The sequence below is a fragment of the Schistocerca piceifrons genome, chromosome 3 (assembly GCF_021461385.2).
Source record: "Schistocerca piceifrons isolate TAMUIC-IGC-003096 chromosome 3, iqSchPice1.1, whole genome shotgun sequence".
NCBI classification, from domain to species: domain Eukaryota; kingdom Metazoa; phylum Arthropoda; class Insecta; order Orthoptera; family Acrididae; genus Schistocerca; species Schistocerca piceifrons.
This window is the reverse complement of record NC_060140.1, coordinates 420,327,455-420,345,121: the sequence shown is the minus strand read 5'-3', so window position 1 is coordinate 420,345,121 and position 17,667 is coordinate 420,327,455. Positions and strand designations below refer to the sequence as shown.

At 42.4% G+C, this 17,667-nt stretch overlaps 1 protein-coding gene across 2 annotated transcripts in view; it reads left to right on the top strand.

Annotated features, from left to right (window-relative positions):
• The first annotated feature begins 14,634 nt into the window (after positions 1–14,634).
• The window catches only part of LOC124789523 (cytochrome P450 4d2-like), a 106,097-nt gene continuing 103,064 nt past the window's right edge, over positions 14,635–17,667 (top strand). The window contains exon 1 of one of the 2 annotated variants that reach the window (XM_047256911.1): positions 14,635–14,776. The gene's annotated coding sequence lies outside the window, so the exon portion shown is untranslated. The remainder of the gene's footprint in view (positions 14,777–17,667) is intronic. The other variant, XM_047256912.1, reaches the window with a different exon arrangement.

Genomic DNA, 17,667 nt, shown 5'->3' with positions numbered 1-17,667 from the left:
ATAAAAAAAAATGGTTTACAGCTCTATCACAAAAATATAATATTATTCTATTTCACAAAAATTGGGTATTATTGCAGCAATAATTTTAAATGATTAATTTTCTGTATCTAAATCTTTGTAATCTTAAGTAGTGGTGATATGTTGTACTGTATGATAGTGTAGTGTTAATTTCCCATAGCCTTTCGTACACTCAAGTACTAAACTGGGTTAGACTACATATTCAGTTCAGTCATTCTCATTCCATCTAAGTATACTACTTATTCAGGCAACCAAACTACTATAAAAGATATGCAAACTACTAGACTCCCATTTTGTTGTCGTTAAAGTGGCACTAACACTGGTGTATGGCGTGAATCTCGATGAGTCCGACGTCACCAATCTGCTCGCTGTTCACAGTGGGATAGAAAAAAAAGTGAAATTCTCTATTCGCCGAAACTGACACAAAATTTTGTCAGGCTGTTTTCTATTCCAACCCCTGAAAGAAACATAAAAAGCACATCATATTAGTGGCATTTGACTGCAAAGCTACATATCTTCCGTTCTTCCCTTTCACACAAATTGATGGTGTGCCTCGCTGACTCTGCAAAAACACACCAAAGTGACTCACACATTCTGTTCTCACGCCACATAGTACAAACTATCGCCCAAGATCTACCACTCAGTCGCTCGTGAATTACTTGCGAAAGACCACACGAATATCTTCACACAATAGAGCGGAAAACCACATGAGAAAACCACAAGCAAATAACCACAGTGAACAACAACCGCATTAGACACGATAGCTCATCTGTGTAACCACACTCGAATAAAATATCCAATTCGATAGAAAAACATCGCACCAAACGCGACATCCACAGACAAAAAACACACCACAAATACATCGCACCACTGGCGATATCAATAATCAGCCCACAGTGAAGACACATTGCACTGGGCACTGGTCACAAACCACAGCGAAACACACAAGGAAGTCAACACGCCTTTTGCGTGGACAGTACACAACCATCCTGCCAAATACCTCCAAGAATCTCGCAAACTAATCTCAACGACGCCCCTCCCACACACTATACTACGAATTATATACCGGATCGTACAAGGGCGTGTACTGCGATGCACCCACAATAAACAGAAGAAATATGATCTTAGCTGATCTCTAAGATGTGACTGTCCCCAATACTCGTGCACTTGTTTCGTACTCAGAGTTATAAAATTCTGTCGTTGTTGTGACACCTGATTCTGTCGTTCCGTGCAAACTGCAAAACTGCTATGAGAACATATTAACTCCCGCGAAATAGGGGTCAAATAAACAACGAAAATTCTGTCGTGAATTCGGCACATTTATACACTCAACAATTGTAATTTATTCAGCTCTGGGAAGACCAACTATGTATCTACACACCTGATACACGTTACGAAAAAATACTTGTACAGTGAAATTCTAACAATGCCAACTCTTATGACTTGCAGTATTGGGAGAAGTTCTTATGCTAATTACCATGGTGAATCACAAAAAGAATGACTGTTATCTTTAAAATTATTATAACTCATAATACCTACTTATGCTAATTATCATGGTGAATCACAAAAAAGAATTACTGTTATCTTTAAAACTATTGACTCACCTATGCTACAATGGTTACGTTCGGTTGTCACCAACCCTTAAACTATCTGTGGCTTGTTCAGAATAATAAACTGCCGTCGTATGTCCTCCCTTCAATTTTCTTCTCTTCTCCTTCAGCCTGCTGTAACTGCTGCTATCGTGACCTTCAGCTTTATTCAATGATGGGTTTGATATGCGATATGTGATGCATTCCTGCCGATCTTACAGATCTCAGGAACTCCAGCTCATAAGCATTCTCGTGCGCGAAACGCTGTATCCGAAGCGGTCCATTATACACGCTGAAGAACATTTGTCACTCTCTCTTTTGTTTGTTTGAGAGCCTAAACGATTTGATGAGAACCTTCTGTCCAACGTGAAATTCACGGACCCGAGCCTTCTTATACTGTCACTCTTTCCTTCTCCTTCCAGCTTCCCGAAGCCTTTGCAGCACCATCCCGATTATCTCTCGGTGCGGAATCTGTTTATGCCGGGGAAATTCAAGTAGCTCCCGTACTTTCTCTGGTGGGTCTCTGTTCTTCAACACAGTTATCGGTGCCAAGATAGTTGAACCATGTGGAAGTTCAATCACGACATTTTGGAAATCCCACAACATCACATCCCATGTGCTGCGCTGTCGATGACAGTAGATGCGACACAGATTCCCCAGGTTCTTCATGCATCGTTCGGCGGGGTTCGAACTCTGGTGATGTCCCGATATGTAGATGGGTGCCATTCTATATCTCTCCAGAGTGCACTTCCATCGTTTTGACCGGAACTGAGCCCCGCTATCTGTAATAATTTTGTCCACCCTACCTACTTGCGCTAGGAAGTCTTTCATTAACGCTTTGCAAACAGTGACTGCCGTCACTCATCGTAACGGAGTAAATGTAGAAAACTTCAATGTTAATTCAACGACTTCTAAAACGTATTGGAAACCACGCCGAATGACCGGGAGCGGTCTCATTAAGTCCGCGGCCACCATGTTTCGCAATTTCTTTGGAACGATTGGATGGAGGGGTGCCGGGTTTTGCCCTCTGACATCCCTTGCATACTGATAGAACCTTCCTTATGCGTATTTCCATTTGTTTAAAATGGCACAGGTCCTTGAAATTAAGGAAGCATTTCCCTGGTCCGAAGTGACAATAACTTAAGTTTGTGTACCAGATTAACTTATTAACTAGCTCGTCTGGTATACAAAGGCTCCATATCGTGCTGGTTGCGTTACGGTGCCGGCCGCGGTGGCCGTGCGGTTCTAGGCGCTCCAATCCGGAGCCGCGCTGCTGCTGCGGTCGCAGGTTCGAATCCTGCCTCGGGCATGGGTGTATGTGATGCCCTTAGGTTAGTTAGGTTTAAGTAGTTCTAAGTTCTAGGGGACTGATGACCACAGCAGTTGAGTGCCATAGTGCTCAGAGCCATTTGAACCATTTTTTTGCGTTACGGCGGTGGAATAAGATCCCCTTCCTTACAAGGTAGAACATTCGTATTTCGACTTCCTGGCGCTCCTTCCAGCGTTCTTTCAGCTGCTTCAATTCCAGATCTTTATCTTGCTCTCTTCTTATATCCTGTAATGATGCAGTCATGAAGTTCTCTAAGGCGATCCCCGCAGATAGAATAAAGTGACTATCCTTCGCATTTTCTCCCTTTTCATCTGGTACCCCAATCGGCAAACGTTAAAGTGCGCCCGCAATCACATTTGTTTTTCCCGGAACATATGTGATGCTGAAGTCAAATTTCTGGAGAAATAAAACCCACGTGTCAACCTATCGCGTCCCAGTTTTGCCGACAGTAAAAATTCCAACGCTCAGTGGTCTTTAAAGACATGGGTTTTGTGTCCCAGCAGGAAATATTTGAATTTTTTGAAAGCCCACACGATTACCAGTGCCTCCAACTGAGTTATTGAGTAATTCCTTTCTCACTTTGTAAGGACCCGGCTCCTAAATGCTATGGTCTTGTTTACTAATGTCCCATAATTTGTTGGAATATTACTATGCCAGGACCTGTTTTCTCTGCGTCAGTCCACATGCAAAAATCCGCTGTTAGGTCTGGGTGAGCTAGGATAGGTGCCTCCACAAGGTTTTTTTTAAGCCAACTGAATTCATGATCCGCTGCCTCGTCCCATAACCACGGTGTCTTCTTTCTTGTTAAGGCACAAAGCCTTGATGCATCATTCTCTTTCGTTGTAATTAACTTCCTACAAAAACGTAAGACGCCCAGGAACCCTCTGAGGTCCTTAGTGGTCTGTGATCTCGGGAATTGTGCTATGTCTTCGAGTTTTCCAGGATTAGGTGCAATAACTTCATCTGAAATCACGTGGCCAAAAAAATTCACCTTCCACGTTCGGAAACAATATTTTTCTAAATTAATTGGGACACCATGTTGCCTTCATGTTCCTAGTAGTTCGCCAAGGCCCTTTTTGTGTTCGCCCCAAGCGAGCTTTACGATGAGGATATCATCAACATAGGACGTACTGTCGTTCTTCAGACTCTCCGACAAAATTCGCTTCAGCCCCCTGATAAATGCTGCAGACTGATAGCAGTGTCGTTCAACTAGGAAAGCCGTGTATTGACGACACGAAGGGTGCAATTTAGTGTGCCAGAAACTTGAACGGAGGTCAATGGACGAAAACACTTTGACGCCATGAAATCTTTGCAAGAGATCTTCCAGCTTCTCCGGACGGTCTTTCTCCGGCAAGATTATCGTGTTGATCTGCCTCGAATCAAACACCCATCTTTCTTTTCAACTACATGCAATGGGTTATTTATATGTGGACACAATGGTTTCAATGATCCCTTCTTGCAGCATTCACGGTACTTCTGTTTAGAGTTTCTCTCTTTATGCGATGGGAATGAGGTAAGGTGGGCCGAAGAACTTTTGATGTTCGTTGACACGGAATGCATACTGGAAGTTCTTGTTGGCTCCTGTCTTAGGTAGGAACATTTCAGTGCTGTTCAGTAGCACGATTTGTAGTTCTGCTCTCTCCTCTTCGGTAATATTGTCAATATCACAAACCCTCTCTTGTATCGCATGACGACAGATCTCGTCCTCAGTGTCCTCCAGGTCACAGTGGCAATCCCTTTCATCTCTCATCACTGATTTCGCCTTCACTAAATGCCAGTCTTCTGAACCTACGCAGATCTTAAGGCACCTAGCTGGGACTTGCACCCGTATCGCCCGATCAATGAAATGAAGCATGATTCTTTTATCGTTATTTAATGAAGTTGTACGACGTCCTAGATCCAGTATTGCATTGTGCTCGCTTAGAATATCGGTTCCGATAATCAACTCAGTTGTCAGTTTTGGGACGATCAGGAAGTTTCTCACCAGCAGGTGTCCTTGACAAAGTAGCTCTAGCCTTGTCTGCATGTTTACTTCAGTTACCTTCCCCACTATTGCTCCTTTTATTCTTGGTCTCTTCACCGATAGTTCCACCCTGTCTTGCAGTCCCTTACATTGTCTATAAGTCTCTTCCGCGGTGGCCGAATCTCACTACCACTATCCAGGATTGCTCTAACTTCCTTCCCTCCGGTGGTGACCATAACAATTGGATGCACGTCACCTTGAGTGAACTGTGCTCTTTATTCCAACAAAGTTTCTTCAATATCGTCATATCTAATAACACTGAGGAGTCCAGAATGAGGTTTTCACTCTGCAGCGGAGTGTGCGCTGAGATGAAACTTCCTGGCAGATTAAAACGGTGTGCCGGAACGAGACTCGAGCTCGGGAACTTTGCCTTCCCGAGATCGAGTCTCGGTCCAGCACACCGTTTTAATCTGCCAGGAATTTTCAACATTGATGAGGCTAGGTCCGAATTTAGTTGCCGATGCGTTTTGAGCCTCTTCTGCATACTTAACTAGTCATTGACGTTGGTTATCATTTCCTTGCGCCCCTCGATCTGGATTCTGTCCCCGAATCGCAATTTCCTCGATCGGAGCTATATTTCCGTATCCTCTGTTGTTCAATTGCGCCCATCTTCTATTGTCATTGAAACCGGTGTCATGGTTTCGCCATCCGTTATTTGTAGTCCTTAGCCTACATTCCTCTTTCCATTCCCGCCTCTGTTGGCTAGTACATAATTATTGCGGCTTCCATTCCAGTCTCTTCGTTGTTCAACTTCACTACTCCCGAAATTTCCCGACCGTGAATGGTTTCCGTAAGGCGTTCAGTTCCGTACATTTCCGTTCCTGTTATTGGAGTTATATTGTGAACGCGTCATATAGGCTGTGACGTATCTGTCAGACTTTCCTCTGTGTTCTCTGATATTCTCTGCCTGGAATGCGTAGTCGAATTAGTAAAGTGTGTTACGGGAAGTACTAAGCTCCACATTACAACTGCCACCTAATACTTGTTGATATGCTGACGGAAGTTTGGTGTAACAATGACGAACAATTTCACCGGTAGAGCATGGTACGTCAACATACTGGTTCTTGTCAATCATTGCATCAACGAACATGACTGCGCTTTTGTAGCCTAAACTCTCGAAATCTTTGCCAACAATCATTTCGTATTGAATGTGCTCTTGCGTCTCCTTGGACCAGTAGATATTTAGGAAGCTGTCCTTGAACTCCTAGTAACTTCTACACGATGCTGATATTCCACGAATTTTCTCCGCAACTGATCCTTTCAAGTGTACGCAAATAAAGTCCAGCTTGTATTTTAAAGGCCAATTTGGAGATAAAGAGAGGTCAAATTGTGATATCCATGTGCGTGGGTGAGTAAAACTACCCCCATCTCGGAAGATTTCGAATTTTCGTACTTGTAAGAGGTGTTGAAAATCAAATGGCGTTTAATCGACAACTTCCATCTTACTGAAAATATCGGACCTTTGGATGTCCTCGTTCGACGTCCCCATATTTGTGCTCCCTCATCGACTTCGAGAAAATGCGACGTCATCTCACCATGTTCTCTGCTCGCCGCTAACGGTATGCAGTTATCCGCCCCGTCTGAATTTCTTTCTGGTTCTGTTGCGTTCGCGCTTGGCCGTATTTGAATTTGTTTCCTTAGCGACTCCTCCAGTTTCTTCTCCACATGCGTGTTGATCGCTTCCTGCTGCGATTTGAACGAAAACAGAGTCCCGATCTCTTCAGTCCCGCTCACTGGAGTGGCAGTTGTTACCTCCGAACCAGTCCCTAATTTGCGCAGCTCAGATTCTAATTTGTCCATGGGCGCTGTCGCATGAAAACACGTGGCTTCACGTATTTTTGTGTCGATGCGCTGCTCCGCGTCATTTTGCCACTTTTCCACGCTTTCGACCTTCTTGCTCAAACTGATCAACGCCTCTCGTCCTTGCAATCCTATGCGTTTACTCGCTTTCGATGCTTCAGGCGATACTCGTCTTGCGAAACTTGCAACTGTCTTGGCACTCGCTGCCATCTTCTTAGCATCATGTGCAATGTTTACACCTTTCATTGCTTTGGTGTTTACTTCCCGTAGGTTTTCCTGGAGTTTACTTGCCCAAGACTTGTTTTCCTCTCGCATCTGATTTACCTGACCACCGATATTTCTTATGAGCGTCCTCGTCTCCTTAATTTTGTCCTCCATTCCTTTTACTCCAGCCTCCATTCCCTTTAGTCTATCCAGTTTCTTCTCCATTCCCATTAAAAATGCCACTAGATTGAAGCCCTCCTCATTTTCCTCAGTATCGTGATCGTCCGAACTCATACATGATTTCTTCGGTGTTGTATCCGCAATACTGCGTTCTGATATCGTCCTGTCTGCTCTGTCCGGATTTCTAATGAGCACTCTGCAAGTACGCAAACTGGCAGCATCACAGAAGTGTCAAGACCTACATCCCGGCAGTGGTTCGCCAATTGCAAACTTGCTGCTCTCGTTTTAGAATCTGGTCTTTAATAAAAATGGCAAGGTACTTTTAATCAGAACACAGAGATAAGTTGTGGTCTAAATGAGAATAGATTTATTCATTCTTAACATCACAAGACAAAAAAATTACTAAAGAACCGTCACACAAAATTTTCATTTGACAAACGCTTTCACTAACATGGGGTCTATGCTGGACAAAGTGATCAGCTGGAGATCGACACACGACACTAACAAAAACACTAATCGCTTTATCTGACTTCATACACGTGGATTCGAGTTATGGCACAAAACTACACCACCATCAAGCAAAGAAAGAAAACTATGGTTCGAAAGGACAGAGTGCTGCGAAACATATATTTGAACCCTATGCCGTAGTAGCGAATACTTCACCCTCCTGCTGGTCAAGGCGGCACAGCATGGTGCGTTCGTCAACTGAAGTTATGGACGGCCGCAATCTGTTATTAATGGCGCACGCCCGAAAAATGCAAGTACGCGGTCTCGCGTTCAGTTAATTGAGAATGCGGGAACTTCCCTATGAGCCTCTGAAACCCCGGTGTATTCCAGTGTGCAGGTGGACCCGTTTGCTGGTCTGCCAAACCACCTTGACTCCGTGCTACGACTATGCATGACACAATATGTCAATTGTTTAGACGGCCGACTCAAGACAAATACATACACCCACAAATCACTCGTTGTGTGTGTGATGCTGGAAGCAGTACCTCTGATGGTTCGGAAGGTGCTCTGTGGGACACTAGCAAAGGACACAAGTCTCACTGTTTAGGCACTGGCCTGCAGTTCTTTACTAGCGAAGTGCCAGTACAAGAGTGTTCTTCTCCTTCTGTCTGCTTTCCTCCTCAGCTCGGTAGCAAAAGTCTATTTACATCTTACACTTCCCCCGCATTAGCACAAGCCAAAAAACAGCTGGAGTGTGGCATTCGAAGCTCAGAGAGCGCCTATTGCTCTGCATACACTGATTTGACAAATCAGAGACTTTAAAATTAATCGGGAAAATGAAAAATAAGAGATTCAGCTTCGCGGCCTCTTTCCCATGCGTTGACGCCGTGTCTTTTGCTAACAACATGACCAGTATGGAACCAGAACCCTCCATGAAAGCTTGTTATCTCCCCTATTGCGTCCATTTCGAAGTTTCCAAGGAACGGCCATAAACTCGCTAAAAGCCTCGTGCTTTCACAAATATGTTTTTGTAACAGAGTCTGGACATCTGGGCTCCAGTACCTGTCCCACGTCTGGGAGCCGATGAATCGTCCCACGGAAATTCGCAGAACGGTCACAGTTGGCTTGTCGGCTTCTTGCCTAACAAGGGCCCACCTCCGCTTTATTACCGGTCCACAATGCGCTGGCCACTGGACGAGGCTGCCTACCGACCGGTGCCAACCAACGTGTCTGCACAGTGAGCCACGGAACTCGGCCGTCCAGAAATGTTTCCATCCAGGTTCCGCCGAAAAAACGCGCTTCCCTGTGCCCACTGTCACTGCTTTCACTGCAGTCGTTTAAATTGGCACTCTATTCGCTTGAACGCTGGTAAAGTTTACCATTATTCCTTCCCTAGAGCACGCAAGCAAGAGTATCATCTACTGCCCACCATTTCATCATGATGTATGAAGTCAATTTGCAATGACGATCATATTCCCTAAGAACGTGAAGTGGCATATCACCGAAACAGAAGTGAGAGTGCCCTGCAATCTCTCACCTTCCAGGATCTCACTGTGTCTCTTCCCACTGAAAAAGGTGGTTATTTAGGCTTTTGGGCAGGTGGTCGCGTTAATAGGACTGGACACAGTATTATAAACAACGTCTGAGAACCGCGGGAGGCACGAATAATTCATTTGAGCTACAGTTTGACGACCACTGGTCTAGATGTACTTTTCCTACTTCGTTGTTACCTCCGACGCCACTCAGTGCGCACTCCGCCACAGCCGCCGCTAAATTAGAGTAGCGGGGAATGGGTACCTCCATCAAATTCTGCAGGGACTTGAAATCCAATGGCCTCTAGTAATATATGTATCATCCATCTTGAACTAAGATCATTCTGGTGTTTAACTGCTTGAAGGCTGTGCCCACCTTTGCTCACCACCAATGAGGCGTTATTGTGCTTCTGCATCTACATCTATACGATACAAGCCATCTTGCGATGTGTGGCGGAGGATATTTCCTGTGGCAGTGACACTTCCCCCTTTTCCTGTTCCAGTCGGGTCTGGTTCATGGAAAGAACAATCGGTGTTAAGCGTCCGGGTGCGTGTGAATCTCTCTAATTTTAACTTCATGAACTTTTCATGAGGTATACGTAAGAAGAGCCAATATACTGGTTAGCTCTTCTAGGAATGTACGATCTCGGACTTTAACAACAGGTTATAACATAATGCAGAAAGCCTCCTCCGCAGCGTCTGGCACTGGAGTTGGCTGACCATCTCCATGGCGAATTCACACTTGCTAAAAGAATCCGTAACGAAACGTGCTGCTCTCCTTTGAATCTTCTCTGTTACCTCCGTCAGTTCTACCTTGTACAGATCCCAAACTGGCGAGAATTATTCAAATATTGGTCGCCTGAACTTCTTCCCCCGTTGATGCACTACCTTTCCCGAGCATTCTTTCAGTCTGGCATCTGCCTTATCCACGATTAATTTTATGTGGTCGTTCGACTTCACATTGCTCCGTAGGCTTACTCTCAGATGTTTTACGAGAGCACCTGTGGCTGTTCTGCAATTTCGTAATCGTACAGCAAAAGGTATTTCAGTCTATGTTACATCTGCATTTTCCTTTAATTTTCTAGCGTCGCGCCTTCTTTGTATACAGCAGCCTCACTCGCGAAAAGGTTCATGAAATTTCCGTCTTATCTACAAGATCATTTGTGTCTCGTGGACGAACAGAGCGAGCTGGGTTTCAAACAATCGTTTTCGAACCCATACTGGTTCCTACAGAGGAGTTGTCACAATACGTGAGCATAAAACATGCTCGAAAATGTACTCTAGTCCAATATCATACAGACCTTTAGTTTTGAGGGTTTTCTCGACGACACTTCTTGAGAACGAGAATGACCTATCATTATGAAAGGTTCTCTCCTCAAGACCTACGGACCATTGCTTCTAGTAGAGGGGTAAGTTATTTTGCATACTACGTGTGGAATTCATTCGGTATCTGTTAGGTCCTGTCCAGTGGCCTTTCCTCTGTTGAGTGATTTCGGTTGCTTTTCTATCCCTTGCACACTTACTTCGATATTATCATTGTGTCGTTCGTTCAATGGAAAAAAGAGGAACTACAATGTGATCTTCCTCTGTGAAACAGTTTTGGAAAAATCCGTTTAGTAATTTGGCGCCTTCTTGGCGGCGAATCGTGTCGCCAATAAAGCTGGTTCGCGGACCGACTCCGAGAGAGTCTGTTGGCGCGCCCTGCCTTGTGCCTTGGCTGCTGTGTTAGCGATCTTGTATGCTTCCGTTTGAGATGGCGAAGTTGTACCAGGCTCACCGTGGTTTGTTGCCTGTACTCGGGCACGGTGTGCTGTGTGTCCATCGGCACACTGAATGTTAGATGTGTCTAGCCGGTATAGCCGCGGTGTGTGTGTATGTTCAAGGACCAAAGTAAAAGGAGTTTGGTGGATTCAGTTTGGATAAACGGGGGCGTTTGCTAAATCCTGTCTTCACAGTTGTCGAGCACTGTCAGTGGAAGGATAACTGGCTCATGTAATCTATTTGTCGTGTGTGACGCACTGAATTACTCGTATGTAAACGGTGAGTATCGATCCGTTACATGTTAAGATTTCTTGCTTTCACCGTGAGATAACTGGTTTAAAGTGGTGCTCTCCCTTAAAGCGTTTTTGTTAAGTTTTAATTACAATGGGCTGTTAGGAACTTGCTTCCGTGTAATGTTGTGGCACCCTGTGGGTGCTGCTTGCACAGCGTTATTGGTTTTTAAGAATTTTATGTGTCCTTCTGAAACTATAAAGTAGCAGTGCCAAACCGCGTGCAGCTTTACTTGTCTGTTGTTAATTTAAAGCATATTCTGGCCCTTTTGATTCACGGCTGTGTCTGCTCGTGATTTGTTTCAGAACTGAACGACTAACAGTTAGTGTAGCTATTTAAAATTCTAAGTCTGAGACGTTACTTTTAATTGCTGTACTAGCCAACTTGTTTTAAAGTTTCATTCTCTTATAGATAATTTTTAATGTCATGCTAATCTCTTTATGTCTGGTTAATCTGTGTTTTATCAAGTTTGAGTGATGACACACCAATTTGTTACTTTAAAGTAAGATATGGTTCAGAGGTCAGGTGGCTTTCCTTTTAAGGGGGACCTCACATTAGGTCAGTGGTTTATCGAAGTATTTCGTGTATGGCAATTGTTTTATTTTACGTGTGCTTTTGAAATTCCAGTCAATACTGGTGTAAACTATTGCGTAAAGCTGAACACAGGCAGCTGATGTTGGCGTTCATTGAGGACCTGTAGTTGGTTGCTTCCGCAACTGGAATCACTTATTTGTCGAATTTTCAATTAATACTGTAACAGTTTTAAGTAATAAATTTTTTACTTCAAAGTTCGCTTCCTGTGCGTGGTCTGCTTCAACACCTTACACTACCGAGACAGAGCGTTTACTTCTGTGGTCCTTTCCCCATTAATTCTGTGTTTCTATTTATGTGTTTATTCTTCGCACTAAGTACGAGGCCGAAATCATTATTGTACAGTAGAATAAACGATACATTCTGTGAAATGGCGGACCTTACCTTTAAAAGAATCAGAACTCCTATCGGTCTTTTCTCAAATTGGTAGCTAGAGTTTCACTTTCGAAACTGAACATTTCACGCACAGCTCTCCTTACGCTAATTTTGGGTTCGTTTAATCTTTATCTGTGAGGCTTTTGCCACGTTTAAATCATGCAGCAAAGTTCTGTGTACTTTTCTTGCAGCTTCCTAACTGTGGTCGAACCACGGTGGGTCCTTTTCATCCGTCACAATTTTTCTCTGGGCATGCTGGTCCAAATCGTATTGTATGAAGCTTTTCAATTTTGTTCACTGATGCTCAACATCGTCAGTGCTAGAGACAACTTTCGTGATGACCTGTCAATCTGAAATCCGTCTCTTGTCACTCTCGCTAAACGGAAATATCTTCCCACCTTTCTTTGTATTACTATTTACAGCCTTTTTCAGTGATGCTGTAACGGCTTTATGATCATTGGTTCCCTGTTCTGCTCTAACTAACACCATACCTACAATGCCTATCCTCACCTGTAGCATAATCTGGAGGTCCGCATAGGCTAAAATCTAGAAGGTGCCGTTCCTCCATATTTAAATTGTGTTTAAATAATCATTCAATTCGTTAATTAAAACCTCGTCGGTCATAGTAATCAGTTAGTAGAATTTTTGTCGGTATCTATTATTCGTTTATCTTCTTAATGATTCGGTGTTATGCATTTATTGTGCTTCTAAGTGTGAACTCAAGTAAGTCAAGCCCTTTCCCGGCCACTATATCCACGACTTTCCGTCAAAATAAACCGATGAGAAGCAGGGTGAAAACATCAAAATACAGAAAGCGTGGTCGAAGCAGAAAATTTATGTTAAGGTGTTTGATGACTTAAAAGCTGTATCTTGCTATCTGTATATCCTGAGGGCAAAATTTTTATTATTCACTGTCGCTGAAATCTGTCTCACGCTCATGTGTGCAGTGTGACTTTCAGTGCTTATGGCCCGAAGAAAGTCTTTATTTCCCACTGACGATGACATTGCTATGAGGCTGTTCTCCAAATACAGACTACTTTTCAAAATCCGTGAACAATAAATGACCTGTTGATTAAATGTGTAGACTGTTATTTCAAAGGCTAAGAGCTTATTTGTTCCGTTGTCACATGAGAGCTTAACTATTTGGGGATTGTGCAGAGACATTGCTTTAGACCAAATGGAGGGATCCAGTTCATTTGTTACCATAAAGCTGAGGACCGGACAGCCAGCAAACTATGAGCTCATAAGAAAACAAAATTCACTCATTTGATGCAACCAATTTTTTTCCACTTCAGCTGAGGCTGGTGTTTAAGATTTTCATATGTATCCTTCTGTGAACGTTTTATATATGTAACTACAGGTTTATAGTGACTCGTCATATTCTAATTCGTTAACTTAGTTCCTCCAATTATCTTTGTGACTACTTTGCACTGGTAAGATTTCCACGCCTTTTCTATTGCGTCTAATACAAAATGCGTATGATGCTTGTGTATGAAACGGTGCAATTGCCCCTTAATACTCGCTTCTGGCGTCGTCGATAGGTATGTTCAATTCTTTGGTCCCAGGGCAGAACTCCCACATTGGGAGGGCACATGAACAGGCGAGGAAAACATGCAAAAGATCTAGTAATGCAACAAAACTATTGTCCTACAACACAAACTAAAAAATGAATACAACTCATTCTTCACAGTTTCTCTCCAGAACATCCATATTCACGGTACAATGACATTACCGGTAGTGTTCGTACGGCTTTAGCGCTCTTCTTTCATTACTCGTTGTTTTTAACCTTGTTAAAATACCATCAAAGCTCAACTGAATATGTATCTTAGAACACTGTAAATGGAAATGAAACCCAAGATATCATTACAAAAATTACTGGAAAATTTATGTTAAGTGTTTGTGTAACTTTTCTCTGAAATTGTTAGTGTAGGACGATGCTCATGGCCGTGATACGTCTACGTATTAATCACGGTTGATTCAGCTTATTCCTACATCAGGTTAAAATGGATAAAAGTGAATATATCTGTTTTACGGTTCCACTAAAGGGTCAAGAGTTAATTCATTTAGTACTAGTTTTCGCTAAGGCTTGAAATAAATCTAACCACAAGAATATACAAGGGATAAGGATCTGTCTACAAAGATATACGTGATATCTTAACGCAAAGAAAAAAAATTTAGCTACTCAGAGACTGTGTATCAATTACATATTCAAACATTTGTTTTATTTTCTTTGTCATTTCGTAGTTTCGTTGTGGTCTACTGCAATTGTTTCATTCATTTGTTAAATGTGCGCCTTTGGAATTACCTCTAGTCTCTTCGCTAATATTATGCAAATATGCGAAACACGATTAATGACTGTGGTAAAAAAGAAAAAAACACAGACTCGGGAAATAGTCCATAGTTCTGGCTCCGATAGAGCGACCGTGACCTCTCATTATCAGCTGAATGTCAGCACGAAATGCAGTGAAAATCTGCGCCCTGAGATTACGTATTCAGTGGCATTCGTACGAAGCTGTAGCAAACCAGGCTCCAGTGAGAACTGTTGCTACTCGTTCTCGATGACATCTGGGAGAAACTTTTCTGAAATTGCCTGAAACATTGAAACTGAAGACCTGTGATGCAGGGAGGACCTCTGGCAAGTTGTGCTATTTTTGTTCAATTCTTTAGACTTGGTAATCTTACTGTGCATGGAATTATAAAAATAAGAAAATGTAGCTTTTGCCTATTAACGTTAAAGCCTCTGTGAGTTGACGAAAGAAAGAAGTTGATCGATTTGCTTGTACAGTCCCAGTTAGCTCTGAGACTTACTGATATGCAAACGTTCCCTAAGTGCTAGTGCACCATTTTAAAACTAACGAGTCACCAGCAGTCATCATGGCCTATAACAGGATGGCGCTACTACACGTATTATATGAAGTAACGCTAGTTTTTCTATGTGTTTTGATTCGTTAATGCGACGTATCCGGAATACACGGATAGATCGTTATGTGGCAACTACATAAAGCTGACCACGAGAAAAGAATATCGCATGATTGCTAAACTGCAGTGTAATGACACTTTCTCATAACACAGTAGACGGTAGGCAGGAATACCAGAAACCTTACTAAATATGCTTTTGAGGTTATTCTAAATTACTTCATGGGAATACCGCTTTTGTTACCGGTTTTGTACATTTAAATATGAGGAAGATGGGTCGGATATTGTGGCTTAGCATTTACTTGACAAAACTATATAAGAGATGATTTCATTTGGACGTAGCCAATTTATTTCCTCACCCGTATACAACTATTCTGGAAGACATGCCGCCAATCGCATTGATATCGACAAGAAATCAAACACTACCCTTCATGATGAGACACAGTTAGGGACTTGCAGTACAGTATTAATTACAGAAATTTAAATTGTGAAATGTGTCTGACTGTTCCACTGCAAGACCACGACGGTCTAGTGCAGAAAGGCAGCAAGGTTCAAAAATGGTTCAAATGGCTCTGAGCACTATGGGACTTAACATCTGTAGTCATCAGTCCCCTAGAACTTAGAACTACTTAAACCTAACCAACCTAAGGACATCACACACATCCATGCCCGAGGCAGGATTCGAACCTGCGACCGTAGCAGTCGCGCGGTTCCGGACTGAGCGCCTAGAAAGGCAGCAAGGTTTTGTGGCCCAGTCCCAGGAAAAACAAAAAAACTCTATCAACGAAATGTGTTAGGGACATTGAGACCAATGATGTCCGTGATAGTTGTCTGAAACCACACTAGAACATCAAACCCTAACGCATCAGAATGTCGTTGCATTTGGAGAGATCATCTCCAGGAGCAAAATTTCTTCAAAATCTCGCAGACAGGACAAAGCTGTATGAAAGTGCACCAAGCAAGATCGTGAGAACCATTTGACGTCGTAAGTCATACAATTGGCTGTTGTACCGGTATGGTGTCGAGAAACACAGTAACTGTTTTGTCAAAAATGAAAACCTCCTCTTTGCGAGATTAATGTTTCAAAGGAGGCTATATTCTCATACTAACTTGGTTAGGCGATCTGTGTTTATCGCTCTTCGCTCCCCAACCTGATTTGTTGATACCTTATAGAATGTGGCGAAGGACACTTCTGGTACTATCCACCTTTCTTATTCCATTCACGATTGGGGCACACATGAATGCCAATCCTATTATTAATTCAAACTGTGGCGTTCGCTGTGTTATTCAGTGGTTTGGTATTTAACTAATTTGTAAATGAAAATGATAATCTTATTTCATTACACTGAGTAATTACTAAAAAACATTTTTCCTCACGGCTAAAGATTTGGTCATGTTGCAAAAAGAAATCCAAGTTAACGTTGTGTTTAAGTGTTGTCTGTAAGCTGTGTAAGAATCACTAAATCACAGTTCCTACAACAGATTCTGTACAACTATTGATTACGATGGAAACAGTTGTCTTCAGCAAAATGAACATTAAAACCACCGAATATCAGCCGCGCACAACACTGACGTATGTTAGCTGAAACAATATTCTTCGCAACTCATGCACAATTAATTGCAGCTCCACACATCAGCAAGAAAAAGTTTGTTACATGGATCGTGCTATGAGCAATATTTTTAAAGAACCAATGTGATTCGAACTATTTTCGTTAAAATAAGTTCGGGACCGCCGTTGCACATTTATTTTTACACATTTTATTACCTTCGGCATTTATGTCTGCAGAATTGCGTAATTTGAATTTGCTGCTGAGATAATTGTTAAGATGGCGGCAGACAATTGATAGAGACTCTCTGTTGTTAGACCAACTTTCCTTTTACCAGGATAAGTATTTGAAATGCTTATTAAACTTTACTTTCATGTTGTGCACTATTTAGACTAATTTTCATCAAGAAAACATGTGATTTTTTCCTAAGGAACACAGATAAAAATGCGATACGAATCGCTATCATCAATGGCTGCGCTCCTTGCAGCGGAAAGAAATAATTAACAGAGATAATGCTTATTGAGAGAAGAATTAAAGATACAAATAATTATTCACTCAAATTTATAGTAATACTGAACTCTATTCTCAAGTAATAATTTACAAATAATTATATTTCTTAACAGACGTCAGTTTGATATGCGTCTTGCGTCCGCAACCTACAAAAGCCAACCATCAAAAGGTAAAAACAAAGGAAGACATGTGGCCGTGCGGTTCTAGGCGCGTCAGTCTGGAGCCGCGTGACCGCTACGGGCGCAGGTTCGAATCCTGCCTCGGGCATGGATGTGTGTGATGTCCTTAGGTTAGTTAGGTTTAAGTAGTTCTAAGTTCTAGGGGACTGATGACCACAGATGTTTAGTCCCATAGTGCTCAGAGCCATTTGATCCAAAGGAAGACAAACGCAAATTGTAAAAGGAATTTACAATTATCATTGTCTTTGTATGATACACATCGATATGTCCAATTACATAATAAAATATAATATAAATAATTGATATTTATCATCGTTTTGTTTTACTGTTTTTTTCATATGTTGGATAGATAATGCTTACAACTGTTAGAGGCA